This window comes from Alexandromys fortis, unplaced genomic scaffold, assembly GCF_014885135.2.
Source record: "Alexandromys fortis isolate MF-2015 unplaced genomic scaffold, M_Fortis_MF-2015_v1.1 scaffold_58, whole genome shotgun sequence".
Lineage (NCBI taxonomy): Eukaryota > Metazoa > Chordata > Mammalia > Rodentia > Cricetidae > Alexandromys > Alexandromys fortis.
The window spans coordinates 6,663,549-6,671,749 of NW_026067940.1; positions in this window are offsets into that span (position 1 = coordinate 6,663,549).

Consider the following 8,201-nt stretch of genomic DNA (forward strand, 5'->3'; position numbering starts at 1 on the left):
CTTTAAAAAGAGGAGTAAACCTAAAAACAATCCATTTTAAACAGTCAGTACTAATGCTGCCAAAAGCAAAACCAATTAAGAGAGTAGATTAAAATAAACTGTCTTATAGGGAAAAAATCAGCCCCGGCCATCTCCTGACTTAAAGCTACTTGCCTCTCTGGCCAGACTTTGATGCCAACCTGACAGTCACTAGCAGGGACCAACATCCCTGTCGGGTCTTCTTCCTTTAAAAAAATTTATTTATTTATTATATATACAGGGTTCTGTTGCATGGATGCCTGCAGGTCAGAAGAGGGCCTCAGATCTCATTATAGATAGTTGTGAGCCACCATGTGGTTGTTGGGAATTGAACTCAGAACCTGTGGAAGAGCAGCCAGTGCTCTTAACCACTGCACCATCTCTTCAGCACCTCTGTCGGGTCTTCTGATTAAAATGTATCTTAGAAGGACCAGCAGAGGTTTAACATCATGAGAGGGTCTGGCCAGGGTTTGGATAGAAATAGATGGCAAACATATATATTATTCCAGATAAAAGATTCAAAAAGCTAATGAGTTAGGGCCACAACTATAACCACAAAAAATAAGATATTTTGGTATTTTCTTTCTGGTAAAGCACACAGGCCCAGCTGAAGTCTGTCACTGGGTCTAGAAAGCATCTTCCTCCAACTCATGGGTTACTTCCTCTTCATTATTTTTACACACACATGAAGAAAGAGGACTTCTGCTGCCAGGCATTGCTGGAATGTCACATGAAACGGTTTCTAGGTAGCCATAGGTATCCACAACTATGCATGTGATTTTCATTGCCTGCAGAGCTAACGAAAACCCCAAAATGTCCCAACAGAAGCAGGCTCCTAAAGTACGGGATCCAAAACACAACAGTAGAAAGATGACGGAGAAAGGACAAAAATAAAAATAAATTGAGAGGGGGGTGAAGGACTTCAGAAATGCCGGTCCCACAGGGAGCTCTAGAGAAAAGATGGCATCTTACAGTCTGTCTTGCCGCGAAACAAAGACTCTGACTTTGGTAATGTGCAGAGGTTTGTAAGGACTGTCTGATAGGACGAAGCCCAGGTGCTCTGATATGCAGGTGCTGGTTATGCAAAGCTAATGAACTAGCTCTTATTGCTGGCTTTAACTGGGGGCTTCAATGGCTGCTGAGTTTCCCGCTGAACTCTACTGGGCCTACAGCACACATTTCTAAGAGATAGTGTTGAAAACACTAATTTATTTGGAACTAAGTTTGAATCCTAATCTTACAATAGCTAATTACTTATTATAAAAAATAATTAGGACCTGGAAAGTTAATTGTCAGTCACCTTATAAATAACCGAATTTTCTAATGTGTGCTAAATTATACGTATAGTCATATTAAATACAAATGTAATTCATTTATGGGGTAAGCTTTATTTAGCCTTTTGAATTTGTTTTCAAGATTAAGCTTCAAACAAGTCACTAAAATCAAGTAAAGTTTGTTTAAAGTCAGATATACTTAATAGATGTTCCTCCAAACTTTTCAGAGATCTGCTGAATGTGGCATTAAAATATTTAATGGAGCCAAGCAGAGATGGCACACACCTTTAATCCCAGAACCCAGGAGGCAGAGGCAGGTGGATCTCTGTGAGTTCAAGGCCAACCTGGTCTGCAGAGCAAGTTCCAGGACAGCCAGGGCTACATGATGAAGCCCCTGTCTGGTATGGGGAGGGGAAGGTTAATGGAAAAAACTTCCTATGATAGGCAGAAAGTCCAGCTCTTAGAGGTGAACTCAACTTCTCCAAAGAACACGAATGGAGCACAGACTTGGATTGTGGAGATACCAACCTCTGGGAAAATCTGCCCCTTATCTCTCTTGCTTCCAGGGCCTGGCACAAACTGTGAGCACCTTTACTATTTAAAGGAACTTGCTTTGCAATGGCTGCGCTTAGTAATCAACCACCTGTGTCTCCTGGTAAATGACTGGACAAAAAGGGTTTAAATTTATGTAAGTTCTGAGGGTCTAAGAGAATGTTCTAAGGTAAATACAAGTTATAAAGGTCTGAGAATATAAAAGCTTCACGAAGTTATGAAGATCTAAAAATATAAATGCAGGCTATAGAGGAAATGATTTAAGATATGCCTTTTTTAAAATGATAAATGTTAACTAACTGGGCTCACAGGGACTCGCAGAGACTGAACCAACAACCAGAGAGGTTCATGAGGCTGATCTAGGCACTCCTCATTTATGCTATAGTTGTGTAACTTGGTCCTCGTGTGGGACTCCTAACAGCAGGAATAGGGGATGTCGCCAACTCTTTTATTGGTTCTAGGGACCCTACTCATACTAGGTCACCTTGTCCAGTCTTAATCATGGGGAGGTGCTTAGTCTTACTGCATGCCATGCTTTATTGATACCCATAGGAAACCTGCCCTTTCTTGGAAGGAGACAGAAGAAAAGGAGGTTGGCGATGGGGTGGGAGGAAGAGAATGGGGAAGAGGGACTGGGAGGAGAGGATGGGGCAGGTTGTGGTTGGGATAAGAAATAAATAAATGAACAATTTTTTTAAAACGAGAACTGTTTCAGATTTATTTCCCCCTCTATGCTATTGCTATGCTAAGATTTTAAAAGTTCAGAGTTTCAACATTGATCAATGAGGTTCTGATAAGCTGGTAAAGAACTGACTACCAGAGCTGGAGAGATGGCTGAGCAGTTAAGAGCATTGCCTGCTCTTCCAAAGGTCCTGAGTTCAATTCCCAGTGACCACTGGCTTGCAGGCATACACACAGACAGAATATTGTATACATAATAAATAAATAAATAAATAAATAAATAAATGAATAAATAAATAAATACTATTATTATTCACAAGCTCAAATCATAAATTTCCTGTGGCTGTCTCCTAAATACGACTTAAAGATGCTTCTCATCATGCTAACTACATGTCTGTTTAATCTATATCCAGCCCTCTGGACAGGAAAAAGAATGTTCATGCTTTTTAACCCAATGCCACAGCTTTTGCCATAACTCAAAGGCGTGAGTCTACTCCAGCTGTTTGACAGGCCCCTGTCAGCTGCTTTCTCCAGTATGGATCTCAATACAGATTACAAACAATGGTAATGTCCATGTACCTAAAACTTATCTTTTTTGCAAACTTAAAGATTCATATAGAATTCATGGAACTGCAACTTGAATCCACCTGTTACAGGTCAAACAGACTCCAGATAAGCACTCTTGTCATGTCAAACAGCAACCTAAGCTTTCCTGCCTATTGCCTATTCCTGAGGGGGAAGCTCCAGATACGATTTTCCTTTTAAGTTTCTTTTCTTTTCTTTTTTAAAAATATTTATTTATTTATTTATTATGTATACAGTTAGCCAGAAGAGAGCACCAGACCTCATTACAGATGCTTGTGAGCCACCATGTGGTTGCTGGGAATTGAACTCAGGACCTTTGGAAGAGCAGGCAATGAATGCTCTTAAGCACTGAGCCATCTCTCCAGCCCCCCCTTTTAAGTTTCTTAACTTGGATTTCTGTTCCTAGTCTTTTTCTGTCTCAGCCTAACTGACAAACACCATCCAGGAATCAACAGGCTACAAGTTGTTTCAAAGATGATCCACACCATGCCGGACCCGGGTAGTCCTACAAAGCCAGAGTCCTAGTCTTGCTGAAAACTGCTATGAGCTGGTCCAGCACACATAATTGCTCCTGACCTCTGCAGCTGGACCAGCAAGAAAAATGCTTCTTCTGAATGCCCCATTTCCTGGATCCCCTCCCGGCCTTTGACTAACATTCATACATGCAGGGAAAATATTCATACATACTTAATAAAAATAATAAACCTTTAAAAAATAAAATAAGAAATAGAAAAACAAAACCTACCTTCCTCTGGATTCATATCTTTTTCTAGGTGAAATCTCATTCTTTGTTGAACACACAGAGACACACAGACAGACAGACAGACAGATGCACACATACTAATACATTTATGGATAATTTTTAGAAAGCCACCTTTTTTGGTGCTAAGGAGGGAACCCAAGACTGTTCACATGTTGGGCAAGACCTCCGCCCCGAGCCCCACCCTCCTTTGCTGGCTTGTCCACATTCTAGGCAGTTCTCTGTGTTTACTCTCTACTTCCTTGCTATTGTCTCTTCAGCTTACTCTGGTTGACATCTGTCTTGTTTCAGCACCTACAGATCGTTCCTTTGTGAAGTTCATCACCAGCCTCCATCTCACCAGATCTGAAGGCCAGAACAACCCAGATTTGAATCACAGTCTCCGTGGGTCACAAAGGATTCCTGTTTTCTTGAAATGTCCTAGTGTCCTGTCTCCCTGGTCATTCCTAAACCTTCTCCTAAACCAGCCACTCTTCCCAGCTCTCCCCTTCAGATCATTTTATCTAGTCCTATGGGTGGCCTGAAAAACCAGTTGCTGGGGCCGGAGAGATGGCTCAGAGATGGCTCTGACTGCTCTTCCAGAGGAAGCCCAGGTTCAGTTCCCAGCACATGGCAGCTAACAACTGTCTGAAACTGCAGTTTTAGGTGACCCAACATCCATGTAAAAAATCACTAATGCACATAAAATAAAAATAAATAATTTTTAAGAGTTGGATCATGGGACTGGAGAGAAGGCGTAGCAGTTAAGAGCACTGACTGCTCTTCCAGAGGATATAGGGTCAATTCCCAGCACCCACATGGCAGTTCACAATTGTCTGTGACTCTAGTTCCAGAGGATCTAACACTCCCATGCAGACATATACTCGGGCAAAACACCAGTGTACATGAAATAAAATCACTATGCCAGATGGTGGTGGCACATGCCTTTAATCCCAGCACTCGGGAGGCAGAGGCAGGTGAATGTCTGTGAGTTTAAGGCCAGAGTGGTCTACAAAGCGAGTTCTAGGACAGGCTCCAAAGCTATACAAACCTTGCCTTGAAAAAACTAAAATAAGAGCCGGGCGGTGGTGGCGGGCGGATCTCTGTGGGTTTGAGACCAGCCTGGACTACAAGAACAAGTTCCAGGATAGGCTCCAAAGCTACAGAGAAATCCTGTCTCAAAAAATTAAAAAAAAAAAAACTAAAATAAGGAAATAAACAAAATAAAATCATTAACAAAAAAAAATCCCCTGAGCTCCAGACTCAACTATCCCAGTGCCCTAGCCATCTTTGCTAGGATGCTGTGTTATTTTCTGGTGCTTCCATGGTAGTGTGGCACAAATGAAGCACCTTGGAATATCAGATACACATCATCTTATAGATAAGGAATTCGGCAGCTCAGAACCCAAGTGCGGACAGACATCGAGTCCCCTGAGCATCTCCTCCAGCTCCGGGTGAGCCTAGCCTTCCTCAGTGTGTGACAGTATCCTCTACCGTCTTCACTTTTGCACGGTGGTCCTCCAGCTGTGTCAGTATCTTCACATGGGGTCCTTTGTGTGGGTGCCTGGGACCAGATTCCCTCTTCTTATGAGGATGTATGCAGGACTACGGCAGTGGCCACACGTTCTCTTGATTATATCCAACAAAGAGTTTATTTTTTCCTCTCTTCTTTCTCTCTCCCTCCCACCTCCACTCAGCCCCTATTTCTGACAGGGTCTCATATAGCCTAGGCTGGCCTTGAATTTCCGTGTATTCAAGGATGACCTTGAACTTCTGATCTTCTTGTTTCTACCTCACATATATTGAGACTACAGGCATACACCAGCATGCCTGGTTCATATGGTCCCAAGGATTGAACCCAAGACCTCATATATGTTAGACAAACACTCTTACCCACTGAGCCTCATTCCATACTGCCTTACCACCAAGTAGTCACGTTCATAGTGATTGGGGGTTAGGACTGCAACACGTCTTTTAGGGGAACCCATAATGTCAGTCTACTGTGTATCTCTAACTTAGCATATCCATAGCAGAATCCCTGACTTCTATACCTCTTTCTTCTAGCCCTTCCTGATGGGGAACCTCCTTCAGCCAAAGGCCTTTGAGAGGCTGGACCAGGTGGGGCGTGGCATTCGGGTACCAAAAAGTGCGCGGGCTCATCTGTTTCCGCTCGCCACACCTGGGTGTTGGATCCTGTTCCTGTTTTCTCGTTGTAATCCGTCAGTTTCTCTTTTTTTAATAATAATATGATAATAATAATAATAAACCTTAGTATACCCTATTCTGAGCTAGCGTGGGATTCTTTTATCCACGTTCCCCCATCTGACGTGTTCTGCTTCACAGGCCTCTCCCAGTTTCCCCCGTCTCATTCAGTAGTGCCATCAGCTCTGTTCGAGACACTGGAAAACATCCTGATTTCTCTCCTCCACCCTTCATATCCAGTCTACCAGTAAGACATGATCCCTGGGTCTGGAGAGACGGTTCACTGACTGCTCTTCCAGAGGATGCGGGTTCAATTCCCAGCACCCATGTGGCAGCTCACAACTGTCTGTAACCTCAGTTCTAGGGGACCCAACATTCATGACAAAACAAAAACAAACAAACAAAACACCAATGCACATAAAATAAAAATAAATGAATTTTAAAAAGGAGTTAGATCATAGGACTAGAGAGATGGCTCAGCAGTTAAGAGCACTGAGTGCTCTTACAGAGGACATAGGGTCAATTCCCAGCACCCACATGGCAGCTCACAACTGTCTGTGACTCCAGTTCCAGAGGATCCCCAACACTCTCACACAGGCATATATGCAGGCAAAACACCAATGCACATAAAAATAAATAAATAAAATTATTTTTAAAAAATGCCGCATTTCCAAAGATCCAGCCCCCAACCTCCCACACCCACAGGGTCTAGAAAGTCCTTTCACCTGAGAGGCTACAGCCCCTTGCTGTTCCCCCACCGCCATCCACCTCCCTGTGTGGTCCACTTTCCCCCTAAAGCCAGAATGAATGCTATAAAGCATAAATTAGATCACAGCCCTCCCACTGTTTAATGCCTTCCGAAGAGTTCTTACCGGAATTAGAATAAAACCCAAGCTTCTTAACTGTGCTTAGGAGGGTTTACATGGCCTGACCCCCTCCTCTCATTTCCTACAACTCTCTCTCTCTCTCTCTCTCTCTCTCTCTCTCTCTCTCTCTCCCCACCAGCTGACAGGTTGTTCCTGACAAGGGGCTTCCCATTTTCTGTTCCCTTTGTCTGAAATGCCCTTCCCTTTATTCCTCATTCCAGTCATGTCTCCAGAGTTACCCCTGGGAAAAGTGCCCCCAGGCTACCCCACCACCCTATCTCACTGCATACCCAGCCTTACCCAAGATCATTTCATTCGCTGCCTTCTGTGTTTACAGTACAACTCTTCTATTAATATATTAGACCTCTGCCTTTGTTCCTGCTGGATTCCGGCTCCCATTTCAGAGTGAGTGCGTAGCAAGTGCTTTGTAATATTTATTAAGCAAACCCATTCGCTGCTATGCCCAGGCACTGTACTGGGGACCTAGAAATAAGCAAGCAACAGAGATTGGTTTGTCTTGCATAAGTAAGACAACAGCCATTCCTTATCACATGTTAGGAGGAAAACCAACTGTTGAGCCATCTCTCAACCATGGTGTCCCTGAGGGTGGCATCTTCCTTTGCAGAACTGCTGAAGCATTTTCAGACCTGCGTCACCCCTGCATCCTTGCCTCCTCAGTGCAGGAGATGATCTTGCTGCCTGCTTCACAGAGAAACACAAAGCCTGGACAAGGAACCAGGCTCCAGCCTTCCCTCCCCTCTCCTTTTCCTTTCTTCTTGTTGGTCCTTCTGGGGAAAGTGGGCTTCATCTATATGCTCGCCCACATTAGTGCCGACTCTGGGTCTGCACCTGACCTAGGATTAATTTTTCCTTCGAAGCTCAGTTTCCTCATCTGTAAAAAGATAATGAGAACACCATCTGCCTTGGGTCGTCCTGAGAAATGAAGAAGGCTCCCTTGATCGCTTGGCTGTTTTTTCAGGATACCCCATAATTGTTTCACCAGCACACAGTCTGACTGACAGCCAGTCCAGCCCATCTGGATCCACTGGGTGCCACCTCACTCAAGGGAGGGCCCTGAGACGAACCCCACATCATGGTCTCTAGTCCCAGGGTTCCCAACACTGCTGTAAAAGGCTAAGAGAAAGGCAATCCATGACATTTTAATGGTGCCGTGTTAATTTAACTAAGACTGTTCTTCCATCTGATTGTCTTTTCTGTCTGTGTAGTGAGTGTCCTGTATCTTCGGAGGTAACCAAAATATACTTTTCCTTGCTTAGAAAGAAT